This window comes from Saccostrea cucullata, unplaced genomic scaffold (genome assembly GCF_032062105.1).
Source record: "Saccostrea cucullata isolate Sc308-1 unplaced genomic scaffold, CSIRO_AGI_Scuc_v1 ctg12329, whole genome shotgun sequence".
Classification (NCBI taxonomy): domain Eukaryota; kingdom Metazoa; phylum Mollusca; class Bivalvia; order Ostreida; family Ostreidae; genus Saccostrea; species Saccostrea cuccullata.
The window spans coordinates 1,304-16,036 of NW_026919726.1; the positions used below are offsets into that span (position 1 = coordinate 1,304).

The window sequence follows — 14,733 nt, forward strand, 5'->3', positions numbered from 1 at the left end:
TTATTAAAAGGGTATAGTCTTAATTTTAAGAGGATTTCCAAAACGTTTGTCCAAACTTAAAGTGTCTTAATAGCATGTTTGTACAATAGAAGTGGGTAAGAATTTGATAATTTAAAAGATTTTTGTTTCTTTTTAAGGCATTTTTTAATTGTTGACAGCATTTATGGTTTGAAAACTACAGTATAAGCCGACGAAATTAATCATTGTTGTTTTAACAGCTGTTCATTATATGCAGACGTGTTTTATTTATGGAAAAAAAAAAATGCAATTTTTTGTTTTCCTTGTTGTAAAATGTTTTCTTACGAAACAGCGAGATTTGGAGGAGATATCGGTCTTTTCATTTGAAAATTTTTAAACGTATATTTTTTGCATATGAAAGTGGAAAGTTTTAAGACATTTTGATCATTCAAACATATATTTGATCACATAAAGCCGAAAATTGACTTTTTTTAATTCAAAAAAACGCATGAATTCCGGAGTCAACGAAAGTTCTAAAACTATTGGTGTACTTTAACCCCCTCCCCACCACCGCTAAATTTTTTTTTGAAAGCAAAGATATGGGATTGTATTTGATCCAGCTTTTTGTACTAGTGTACATATACCACTCTAAATCAGTATCTTTTCTTTAGGCTAAAATAGAGTTTGCCAGTTTCTCCTTGTAGACTTTTGACCACAGGCACTTGTTTCGGTAATAATTTCTTTTAAACCCCATAATATACTAGAGGTACTCTGAGCAATGAGCTCACTAAATGATACTCCCCGCCTCCCATATGAATATAATATCCCATATGAATATAATGACAATGTCCATATTTTGCTGAAGGAAACCCAAAATATATATAGAATCAAAAAGTAAAATAGTAGGTACACGATGACGTGTAATAAAGATTCTATGAAAGTTTCATTAAATTTCATTCAGTGGTATGAGAGAAGTTGCAAATAAGAGATAGGTACCCCAAAGCGTATCAGACGGACGGACAGACAGACGAACGTACCGATTACTATATACCCTCCCGATTTTCAATCGGGGGGTTTGATTATTATACCTCCACTTAAAAAGGAATGTCTTTCCGTCTGTCCGTCCGTCCGTCCGTTACGCTTTGGGGTACCAATCTCTTGTCCGTAACTCCTTTTTGCCGAAATGAATTTTAACTAGAGTTACTGTGAGCAACGAGCTCACTAAATGATACCCCCGCCTTCCATAATGTCCATATTTTGCTATATAATGTTTTACGGTAACGTGTAAAGAGGAATAACTCGTGGATCTAATATTATTCAGAAGCCGCCATATCTCATGTCATAGGAAAAAATATAATGGCCATGTTTTACGATGGGAAACCTAAAATACGTTTTGGATCAATAAGTAAAATAGGAGGTGCACAATGGCAATATGTAATAAAGATTCTGTGAAAGTATCATTAAATTTCACTCGGTGGTATAAGAGGTGTTGCGGATAAGAGATGGGTACCCCAAAGGGTAACCGACAGACGGACGTACAGACGGACATACCGATGACAGTATACCCTCCCACTTTTTAAGCGGGGGGTATAATGAAACTTTCACAGAGTTTTTGTTGCATATTGCCATTGTGCAGCTCTTATTTTACTTTTTGATCGGAAACATATTTCAGATATCCCATACCAAAACAATGCATGAGAATGCCATTCTTTCTATTATATTGAAGGTCATGCGTCTTTTATTGACAATCGGACTCTCAGTCGAGGTGTCTGAGAGAACGTCGTAGTTTGGCGCACTTGCCAGGGAATAAACAAGATTGGTTGTCATAGGAACGGGATCCTGGCCTGGAATTGCCGCTGGATCAGTCCTCAACTTTGACATAGTCTTTAAGTTTACGTAATAAGATGCACGATTTTAAAAGTACTTTTTAAGACTTTAAACTCGTATTAAAGAGTTTAGGGCCACATTACTATATTCATGTACATCCTTACATATTCTTTTTGACATCCACATATTTCAAAATCATATAGATAAGTACTGTCAACTGTGTTAATAGTTAGATGTATTAATACTAATTGACAATCCGATAGGAATACATTGGAAAAATCTTTAAAATTCTTCTTCTCAAGAACAGCAATGCTGTGATTGTTCATATTTAAATAGAAGCATTCTCGGGTAGTGTAAATTTGTAGATTCAAGTTTGTTCAAATCATGACTACCAGGGGTAGAAAGGGGCCACTATGGGTGATCAAGGTTTTACGTTGGAAAACATAGAAAAAAGATTGTTAAAATTCTTCACAAGAACAACAAAGCCATGATTGACCATCAATATAAAAGCATGAAAGGATGGTGTAGATTTGAATTTGTTTAAATCTTGACCAAGTAGGAGAATACAGGAGCATTAAAGTGGATCATAGTTATTCGAAGGAATTTAAAGGCTATATCAATGACATTTTTATCTTATAAACAGCAAGGAATTACGTATCATATTAAATTAAAAGCATCCATATTCCCCTCTTCCCTGAAACAACTTTTATATTTAAACTTTAATGCTGAGCTGAACTTTGCTTTTATCTAACCAGTGCTCGGGTGAGCAATGTAGCCCTATAAGGACCTGTTGTTTTGTTGTTGCTTATAAGGGTTTTACTTGTAAGCATACAGCTTAGTGGCATTATCTGCCAAGAATTCAAAAAAGATGTCAAAAAATCCCTTTAAGTTTAACCCCTGTAAAAATTGCATACCTTAGAACTAATGCATGAAATGCTAGATATATTTTCAAAATTTAATATATTGACACATTAATACACCTAGTTTAAAGCTGCCTCTTTATATTATGATTTGTTTAGGTACACCTGCTTGTTGACTGTGCATATCATGTAACTTATGATATCTCGGTTTAAAATCCAAATCACTTCACAGTGTATAGATACCTTACTGCGCTTCAAATCTAAGTCATAGCTAGAAGATATTCAACAAACATGGCAGCCAGTAAACCAAAATATCCACTGGGCTCTCCTCAAGAGCATATAGAAATGTGTAAAACCCACGATTTTACCTATTGATGTTATATGTGAGGACTGTGATGAATTTATTTGTGGCAAGTGTGCCAAAACAGATCATAAGGAGCATGAATGGAGCACTATATCCACGGCAGCCAGCCAAAAGAGGAGAAATCTACTTAAATTACTGAAGAAGATCAAGGAAGAGAATCTGTCTGGGATTGATGAAAAGCTGGAGAGAGTGTCAAATCAGATCACAGAAAATAAAGAACTGTGTGACTCTGAGATTAAAAAACTTAAGAAGCATGTTGAAGAGATAATGGCCAGGTTGACAGAAATCAGGAAAAATAATGAACAAAGATTAACAGAGGATTTGGAGGAAAAAAATAAAAAGTTGAACAGTGTGAAATCTGAGCTAAACAAAAAGAAGAAAGAAATAGAAGAGATGGTAAAGTACATGGAGGATAACAACAGCACCATGTCTGATTACGGCTTCCTTGACAACCACAGGGAACTGTCAAAAAAGCTGTCTGGTCAGGATGTTTATTTTAATAGCTATAATTATTCATTGAGATACATTAAAGGAGAAATCAATGATGAGGTGATGGAAAAGATTATAGGAAAAACACATAGTTTAAAAGATTTTTACACAAACTCATGAATATGGATAAAATAGCTGTATTGAGGGCATTTTTTAAGATTAAAGTGTTAATAAGAGAAGCAAAGTCACCTTACATTGAAAAAGTAAACAAAGATGGGGATAAAAAGGATAAAAGTAATATTAATCCTATAGACATGTGTGTGACGGACACTGGTGATATTTATTGGATTGATTATAGAATGGAAGTTCCATATGAAGTGTTTCCATCTGATCTATGCGAGAGTATTTAAAAGCTTTTTGAAAATACAGTTTTTCTAATATTGACCGAGATCAAGGATGTATTATATGATGCGGACAAAAATTGTAACAAGAATGGATGGTGGATTGGTACAATGCGGGGTAAAAAAAAAAAGGAATCAGATAATTACAAATTAAAGTCACACAGCAGACGTGTGGTGAGGCACATTTTAAAAAATCATTTGAGATGATGTCATCCATGAATAGGAAATTAAATATTCAGTTGGCTGGATTTATATAAATGTGTACATTTTTAAATTTAAAAAGTGTGGATCACACAGATGCACACAGTGATATTGTGTTATAAACATAAAAACATTTTAACTCTGCGTGTGACCTATATAGTGTATTTTTTCCCCTTCTGGTTGTATCCAACCTTATAAAATATCCGATATCAAGAACCTGACACTTTTTGAAAACTTTATATTTTCAGTTATAAACTGATAAAAACAAAATATTTCTTGTAAGCGTTGCCCTCATTGTAATGGCGATTACTTGATAAATGTTTTCATTTTTAATAAAAAGGACCAGATAAACGGGGAATATACTTATATACTCTATGCACATGCGCTTTTGTGTTTTATTAATTAAATTTGTCCAAATGAAATAACAAAACCATCCAATAATCACTGGCTATGGAAAAACACATGATCAGTGGCGGACCTGGCTGGGTGATTGGAGTCACAATATAAATTTACTTGTTTCAAAGTGTTTCAATACATGAGTTAATGACACATTCATTTGACATTGTGAATTACTAAATACATTTACATACAATGCTACACATAAATAAAATCAATGAATTGCAGTTTGATAATTAAGTATTGTGTGATTTATTTCATGTGAAAAATGCAAATAAATCATGTTCCAAATCTTACCAATTTTTACAATATTTTAAGTAATACAGTATATATTTGACATGTAGAATCTGTGTTCATAAAATTTTAATAATTTATTATTTCCCAAACATAAATTTAAGTTTTTTTTATACTTTTCAATACAAATCTATGGCCATTATAAAAACATGACTGTATAATCATAAAATGAAATTAATCGGCATAAACTGTACAGGTATTTTCTACTTTTTTCTGAGTATTATAGACTTTGCAACAGTAAATTTTCCTTATATGCTGGTTGATGTTCAATTTTTAAATGTTGTTAGGTCGAGCGCAAATTCCAGGATACACGGTTAATTACATATTTATGTGTATAGTTTTAATTGAACTTCATAGTCTCTGATAATATAATATGTACAAAACCTAAATGAAACCACATTATTTGAATAATATTTTGACAGTTTGTTTGACTTCACCATCTTGTATGAAAATATTTCAAAATTTTTACATTTCCTTGTGAATATTAACAAGTAATATATGCTTAAATTAGAAAAGATGGTATATTGAGGTGCCTCACTTTTATGATTTTCCCTACACTGTGTCATATTCAATCTTGTCATGCAATTAGGGGTAATATTGTTAAAAGTTTTTTAACCCCCTCACACTATCAAAAGCGATGCTTTACTGGTATTATATGTGTCTGTATATTATGATTTTAGATTGTTTTAATTCCTTTATATGCATTTTACCTATTCTGCAAACTTTAAAAAACATAACATATTAACTTAAATTCACATAACTAAAACCACTACAATTTACATACAATTTTCTACATTTACAAAGTATTCTATGAAATAATACACATTGATAAAATGAAGGCCCAACTTTACTTTGTCACATACATAGTTATATAAAAAAAAATTAATAATTATACCTACTCTTTCAATATAAAACTTAAAGTTGCGAATTATTTGCCTTATTTGTTATTTTTTACTGTTTATTTCCAAAAAGTTTGTTAAGTGTCCACAATGCTGTCATTCAGCAATGCTTCAAAATCTTGATAAATAATTAATTATCATGTACACAAAATAATTTTGATGTGTCAACTTATAACATGTTCACTAAATGATAACAGACTAGATGACAGGTTTGTAAAAGATGACAATTACAATCCTCAATTATACAGACGTACACACAGTGGGTGGTCAGAAAACAAATTTGTTGTCAAAATTTGTATAATTTCCATGTAATTTATCAATTTTATGAAGACCTTTTTTTCTTCAATATTTTACACCTTCAAAAGAAATTTGCTATATAAATGTACATAAGGCCTGACACAATTTAAAAATCTAACAATTAAACACACAACTCTTATGTTTTTACGTTATTTTCCATGTGTAGAATGTTTTTAATCGTGCGTGTTCACATAGTTTTAAGCTGTGTGCACATAAAAAGTATAAAACACATTGTAATAAACTTGGTGAAAAATGCAATACCTAGAAAAATTGAATATTTAGAAAAAAAAAGAAACACTGATCCAAATGTTCGTTTGTGTCTTAAAAAAGATATTAGCCTACCAATGAATTAGTTTTAATCATATTTTTACAAAACTTTTCATACAAATATTTTGTTGATTCTTATTATAAATTTGCTGAAAATTTAATAATATTGTCATGGTTACTACAGTTTATATCAAAAGTTTTTACTTACTCGTGCAATTTTCAAAAGGTTGCAGAAAATAATTTTGAACCAATTTAGGAACCTTTGTGAATGTAATTTTAACAACTTTCCTTATTGATAGAGATACGTTAAAGGAGATATCAGTAATGGATTTGGAGAATATGATAGGAAAAACTCAGGATTTAAACAATATCAGTTTGACTAAACAACATTTAAATATGGAGTTTAATAAATGTATTGAAGGCATTGTGTGAAGATCAGTGCTTGAGAGAAGCAAAGTCACTTTCCATTGAACAAGAAGAAGATTTTTAAAGATGTTTTTTTATTATCAGCTGACTTAAGGAACTGTCTGAATAAACTCAAGCTTCATGAATAAATTTTGTGCATGAAACTGCTAAGAGTAGGCAAAAAGTATTTCAATTTAAGTCTCTCATTGTACCATATAAGCAGAAGTTTTAGCGAGGATTAAATTTTGGCATATTAGAAAGAGTGGTGAGATAACTAAAATTGACTATTGCTTAAAATAATTGCGCTATCTTTGTAATAGTTTCTTTAATGGGCATTTTAAAATTGAATTTAATATGAAATTATGCTAAAAGTGTAATATCAATTTTTAAGATTGCTAAATTTGCATCTTGCTTAAATTTTTACTAAATATACAGTTTATCTATGTTGGTTTTAGTGACAGAAGATTTTCCTGACTGTCTTTACCAGTCCTGCAAGAAAATAGAAGAAAAATACATCACACTGTCTAAGAAGGTGATGTTGAAAAAATTGGGAGGGACCATGAAAGTGGCAAATTTTCATGTATTTTGTATGATTTTGATTATTTGATTATGTGAATCTGTAGCAAATGCAAAAAACATCAATGGTTTCAACATTAAATTTTGTGATACAATGAATAATACTTAAGTTTTTATTAACAATATTTTAAGTAATGAAAGTATATACTTCAAAGCATCTGTGTTTATTATTTACTTAAACTGTTAATTGTAATTTTTGACCGCCTTCCTATAGATTTATAAAAACCCTAATAATTTACTATACATAAACTGTACAGGTATTTTTCCATTGACAGAAAATAAGGCCCCCCTGTACAGTGATTAAAATCATCTAGAATCGTATCAAAGGACACATAGTCAATATATTGTTTGACTGAAAATGAATTACTTTATAGTCTCTTATCAAATTTATGTACAAAAAATGAAATCATTTAGCATAATTTTGGTGGATTATCATAACTTTAAGTAAATTTCAAAATTTTTAAATTTTGTGAATATCTTACAAATCAATTTTTAAGTTAATGATCAGACTTTTCTGTTTTAAAATGTGTCATATTAAATCTCATAAAGAGAATATCAAAATAACCGCCCCTTTTTTGCAATTTTCTAAGCGCCCGGGGCGGTCTGTAAACTTTTTACGGTAGCACTAATTTCCAAGAACCACTGGACCAATTTCAAAATTTCCACAATTTTCAGGACAATTTATAACAACATAAAGTCTATTGTGTTGAATTTGGATATTTCTTCAACATAACTACAATGTATAACTTCGTCTAATGTGTTGAAATTGGATGTTTCTTAAAACAAACATAATCTACTATATGCTGTTAAGTGAAATTTGACTTCAGCTGAGGATCAATATTTTGAGAATTAATTAATTATCATGTATACATGTAAATAAGGTGGAACTTTAATATGTTCACTAAATGATAACAGACTGATCCAACAGGTTTATAAAATGTGACAATTACAAGCATGATAATCGTCATGCAGGGTTATTTTTGAAAACAAATTAATTTCAAAATTTCATAATTCCTTACAAATTCCCTGTTTCATAAATTTTAACTTGATAATTTTCTGATTAAATGTAAATAATACTGTGTTCTTTGAATTTGCCGTTTTTAATTTTCCCACTTGTGACAAGGGTGAAAGGGGCGAAAATAAAATGGAGGCGAAAATTTCCTTGTATACAGTGTACATGTATTTATATTTCACAATATTTGATATTTGATCTATATTTCCAAATGTTTCTTGTGTGTTTTAAAAAATATATTAGCCTACCAATTAATTAGTTTTAATCATTTAAAAAACAAAACCAAATACAAAAGGCTACAATTCTTATCAGCTTATGGAATTTGCTGAATAATATACAAATATTGTCATGATTTTTACAGTGTAAAAAAAGTTTTTCTTTCACATTTCTCAAAAGGTTTACTATAATTTTAAAAATAAAATCAAAGGAATATGTAGAAATTAGAACATATTGTACGTTCATCAGTTCAATTATTTTAATATATACTTTATATTGAATTTCATTTTCAAAATCAACAATTTAAAACCATTTTTGTTGAGAAAGAAACTAAAAATTGAAAATTTGAAGTAAACCTTTTTTTGTTTTGTTTTTCAAGCTTAGCAGCAGGACAAAAAGTATTTCAATGCAAGTCTTTCATTGTAACGTTTCGATATTGTGTGGCGCATTATGGGATCTCACATTTGCCGTCTATATCCCGAACACAAAGCTCGGCTAAATCAAAGGCATATGTAGAAATTAGAACATGTGCGTTCTTCAGTTCAATATTTTCTTAATATATACTTTAAAGTTAAGTTTACATTGTTTAGGAAAGGCATTTTTGCACATGTTACCATTTTTTAATTTTACAGATCTTTTGCCTCACGATATCCTTTTTAAACAATGGTTATCAGCATTGTTAAAAGTTTCTTTGATATTAGCTCTTAATTATTTCATATGAATTTTTTTGTATTTTTTCAAAGAAAATGAAAAAAATTAATTACATCCAAATTAGATGGTTTCTTGTAAAAATTTTGCTGTAAATGAATGCATCACATAAATACCTCATAAAATATGTAAAGAAAGTCTGGTTAGACTTTTTAATTTTTTTTATAAAAAATTATTTATGAAAATAAAACACATTATTTGTGAATATTTTTTAAACCTATGGTTAAAAACACCATAAAATTAGTCACAAAAAGGACAACATGTTTGTCAATCATATTTTTAAAAGAAATTGAAACGAAATTGAGAAGTTTTAGAGAAATTAATTTTTTTAATATTTGGACCTAACCCGATCAAATTTAAACTGATCTCGATCAAAATTATCACAAAATGAATAAAATGCTAATTTATTGCCGCATCATGTATTTACAATGAAGAAATATATTTTATTGTCAGGTTCTATAATGTTTTAACCCTTATACTGTAACACCTAATCAGACTAGTGTTCTTAAGAAAATGTTATTTATTTCCAATAATTGTACAATTATGGTTGGGATCGCAAAATTAAAAAAAAAAATTAATTTCTCAAAAATTTGGCTATTTTGTTTCAATTTCTTTTATAAATATGATTAATGAACATGTTCTCCCCAGTTGTGGCTGGTTTTAAGAAGATTTTAACCACAAGTTTAAAAAATATTCATAAATTATGTGTTTTATTTTCATAAATAATTTTTTATAAAAAAAATTAAAAAGTCTAACCAGACTTTCTTTACATATTTCATTAGGTATTCATGTGATGCATTCATTTACAGCAAAAATTTTACAAGAAAGCATCTAATTTGGATGTAATTAATTTTTTCCATTTCCTTTGAAAAAATACAAAAAAATTCATATAAAATAATTAAGAGCTAATGTCGGCCTCTCAATGCTGAAACCATTGTTTAAAAAGGTTGACTCAGAGATCTATAAAATAAAAAGTTGGTGTGGCATTCCTCCTTAATTTCAATAATTTCAAACCATATTTGTTGAGAAAGAAACAGTAAATTGCAGTTTTGAAGTAAATGCTTTTTGACTGGAGATGAGAATTGACCATAGACCTGTAAAATTTCACGTGTCATTTTAATAGTCTTGATTCAATAAACTGACAGTTGTCTGAAAATATCCATAATTATATTTTTTTTTGTTTTTCAGGATCAACAGGTGGGACAGAACAGATTACAGGAGTTTTACATAGAATGTTTTGATATTGTGTGGTGCATTGTGGGATCTCATATCTGCTGTCTCTATCCTGAACACAAAGCTCGACTGCAGAGAGAGAGTGTCGAAATACGATTCTAAATGACAATGTTTCCGAGTATGTAGAGGAGGTTTTTTTGATACCTTGTTTAGCAGCATAAATGACTCTCAGTTATCTGAATACAAAGTAGTTCAATTGTCTGATATAATTTGCAGTATAAAATGATTTTGTCCTTTGATATTAAATTAAACCCCCCATAACCCACTTTACAAGACATAGTGTAAAGTGTGCCCTAAAAACAGGTTGTTTTATTCTTGTTTATCTTTCAGCTGTTCAGATGTTAGACCTTAGACCTTGTTTCGGGAACTCCACATTTCTAGGTCATTCAGTATAGCTGTAAAACGTCTATGATTGCTGTGAATTAGGATCCTCTTGCTTAAAGAAAGGAATAAAATCAAACATAATTTGACCATTTCTTCCTGTGGACTTGTCAAATATTGTGGTACATTTATTTTAGATCGGTGCGGCCAAAGTTGCTGGACCTGTACATAGAGAAGTTTGTGGTATCACCCATATCAAAGAAACAGGAAGTACACATGTGTACTCAGACCAGGGCTCTGACAATGGTAGACATAAGGTACAGACCGACATGATCAAATGACAGGTGAGGCAAGCAGCATGTAAAAAAAAAAACAAAAAAAAATAATTTTTGAGCTCACCTCAAAGAAGTCTAGATGACTTATGCTATACCCAAGATTTTTAAAAATCCGTCGGTCCTGTTAGTAAGGCCAATTAAAAATTTTCTGGACCGATAACTTTTAAGAAAACGGTCCAGATGATCATTTGAAAAAAATTTCAAAGAGTAATGTAAATTTAACAAGGGTTGGGATTTGGATGCGTACTTATAAGGCACAAACGCAGAAAAGAGTGCAGTATAAGTTGGCACACAAGTAGGCTGCATTAAGATACATTTTAAATTCAGATTGATTTCAATGAACTGTTGTTGTTATTATTGTTAAAACTAGAAAATTCTTTAAAATAATACCAAAATGATACTACTCTTACAGTTTTGTTCTGATTTAAATAGTTTCAAATTTAGATGCTGGTTTTTTCTTCCTCCGTTACAAATCATAAAACGGTAGAGCAATAGTCTTGTTAAAGATTTCTGGTTATAATCATGCTTTAATATCTTTTACATATATTCTACTTAATTTCAGAAAGATGATCACAGGAGGAATATTCCTCTTCGGTTGCACCAGCATCTGAACCATGGAAAAAATCCAAAACATAGACGATGACAAATAACAAAAAAGCCACCACTGTAGAGTCCAACAAAGACATTCAGTGGCCAAAGTTGTCAGGTCCAAAAGTGCCAGACTGGACAAATCGGTTGCTGGACAGTCCAAAACTTCCAGACTGGAGCAGTCTAGAGGGAAGTAGCAGTAGCGTCCGGAAAACTCCGGAGTCTCTGACCAGAGGTTTCTATTTCTCAGCTGAGGATAGATCATTTCCGAGTTCACCAGACATCAGACAATCTTCATTTCTTAATTCTCCAGACAATCTCAGGAAGCGAAATTTGAATCAGTTGACGAGTCCTAAAGAGACCCCTGTAGTGTCGGAACCAGTGAAGTACTTTACAAACAGGTTCGCTAATATGGTGTTTGGATCTAAATCAAACTTTCTGTCCAGTGATCATACACTAAAGAAATCAGAGGATGAAAGAAAAAGACAACTGTTGAAGAACAAACTTTGTGCTTTGATAGAACCTATTAAATCCAATTCCACAGGACTGAAAGCTCAGATCTAGACTTCTACATTCCAGCAAAATAATGGCTCCAAAAAGGAAAACCAACAGATGAGGCAGTCGGGAGGAAGGAAATTGCAATAAGAAAACAAAGGATCTGAAAGAGGAGCAGAAATCTAGAGATCCAGAACCAGCCTCTTGGTGGGATTCAACAGGCACCTTAACGAGATCAAATTTAAAGTCTCCTTCTGTTGGTTCAGAAGATGATTCAAGTGGCACCGAAAAAAGATCTTTGGGCAGAGGGAGGGGAAGGCATGTCAAAAAAGGGCTACCTGCATCCTCGAGTTCATCTTCTTTCGTGCAAAAATAAACAAAAGACTTTAGAGATGAGAAATCTGAAAATCATGTTAGCTTTCAGAAAAGAGTAAATCCTCTGCGAGCCACGAGAGATGAAAATCCATTGCGCTTCCAAAATCAGAATGCTAATTGCAATGAAGTGAGTGGTGTTAGTGGTGGAAAATCTCCGCAATAAGTGATGGACTGGTTCGCTATGGAAGAGGTAGAAACTGGTGATCAACCCTTAGAAACAGGCAGCAGAAATGAGGATGACGTGCCAGACGACTGGTTTCTGGCAAGCGAGGACGAACAAAGTGCCAAATATTCCCAAAACAGTGATATGCAAGCTTTACAGAGTCAAGCAAGTGACATTTCAAGAATTCAAAAAAGTGCTAGGAAAAGCCAGGTGTCTCAATATGGATACTCACCATCACAGACAGAGGCTGACACAGGGGGACTGGACGGTAAATTTGACGATGAGGATGGCAGTGGTGACTCCCCCACTCGACCCTCCCATTTTTCCGACGAGGAGGGTGAGGATGATGGAGTGTGGGAAACGGATCAGAGCTCCGATGATGAAATGTATATGAGGCCTGCAACTGCCGACACTTCTGACCAGAGATTTACAGAAAGCTTTGGTGTTTCTAAGTGGGTTCCAGGGCAGAGAAAGTGTACACTGTGTGGTGCCACTGATCATGTTATATACAAGTGCCACAGGAAAAAAGCTCTAAAAAAGACAAAGGCTTTTTTCTGTAAAAATGTGTCATTTTATTATCTTGTTCTTGTGTTTAAGGATAAGCTTTTATACCCACTGTTCACAATATGATCTTAAGCCTTCATCTATCCTTATTGGTCAAAGTGTGTGTGTGTATCTGAATGTATTTCTGTACCATTCACTTAAAGGATCAGTTTTCAAATGTCTTCATATGTTTCTTGATTCAGGTAAACTTATGAAATATTGTCTGAGGATTAACTCTTTCTCCTGCATAATTGCCCCAGTGTGTGATGTAAGGATTATTATTTGCTAAGGTCAACATTAAAATAAGGTAAAAAAAAAGAACTCATTTTTATTAAGCCGGTATCTGTCCCCAAATAAAACTAAGAAATTAAGAAATCTTTTTATTATAAATTAAAAAAGAATGGTTTTCTGATTATAATTTGTTCTTTGAATTTATTGAATAAAGTTTTAACTCCCAGTGAATAAATTTTCCTCTTAATTTTACAAGAAAGTCTGAAATTCATATATCGCAGGCATAGTTTTCAGATGACAATTCTCTGCAAGATTTTGCATGGGCATCTGAGCACATAAATTTCCTTATTGACTTTGAACCCAAAAGTCAAGGTGCAACTTTTTTCTTTCTTCATCTGTATTTTCTCAGTTTTTGCATGCTTTTCTATTTTCCCTAAGTTGGGGACACAGAATGCCTTAATTAAATACACTATTGTTTATACCAAGTCACTTAATTATTAATAATGATATATTGCTTAAATAATTGACCTCTTCCAAAGAAATACTAGTATGTGAATTTGCAAATCTTTATGTATGTCTATCTTGAAGTATAATATGCATTTAAATACTATGCATTTGTTCCACACCTGTAATTTTAACAAATAAGATATTTCCTGGGAAAAAAATAGCAGCTTTAAAGTGTTTGAAATGTTTTTTAAGGTTTGTGTGTCCTTGTGTACCAAGTTTTTAGTTACAGTTATAATCAAATGTTTAATTTTGGAAGAGCCTGTTTGTTCTTATCAATTTAATGAAGGTTCAGTTTTGGTTTTTTTGTGGCCATAATTTATTTCTTGTCTCCAACTAGAGAAACGATTTTATATTAATTTTATATTTTTAATTTTTAAATTCAAAAAAAAAAAATTTTTTTAAAAAGTAAAAAAAGCAAAAATTTTTTCAAATAGGGTTATTTTTGGGTTTTTAAATTTTAAATTTCGAAATTTTAAAATTTTTTTTTTTTTTTTTTTTTTTTTTTTTTTTTTTTTTTTTTTTTTTTTTTTTTTTTTTTTTTTTTTTTTTTTTTTTTTTTTTTTTTTTTTTTTTTTTTTTTTTTTTTTTTTTTTTTTTTTTTTTTTTTTTTTTTTTTTTTTTTTTTTTTTTTTTTTTTTTTTTTTTTTTTTTTTTTTTTTTTTTTTTTTTTTTTTTTTTTTTTTTTTTTTTTTTTTTTTTTTTTTTTTTTTTTTTTTTTTTTTTTTTTTTTTTTTTTTTTTTTTTTTTTTTTTTTTTTTTTTTTTTTTTACAAAACCTAAAACAACATTTTTGTAAAAATTGCCATTTATTACCATCTTTAAATATTTCAAAA

General features: G+C 30.7%; 1 pseudogene; it reads left to right on the forward strand.

Moving 5' to 3' along the window:
* The first annotated feature begins 11,638 nt into the window (after positions 1-11,638).
* On the forward strand, positions 11,639-13,250 carry LOC134236613 (uncharacterized; annotated as a pseudogene).
* The last annotated feature ends 1,483 nt before the right edge of the window (positions 13,251-14,733 follow it).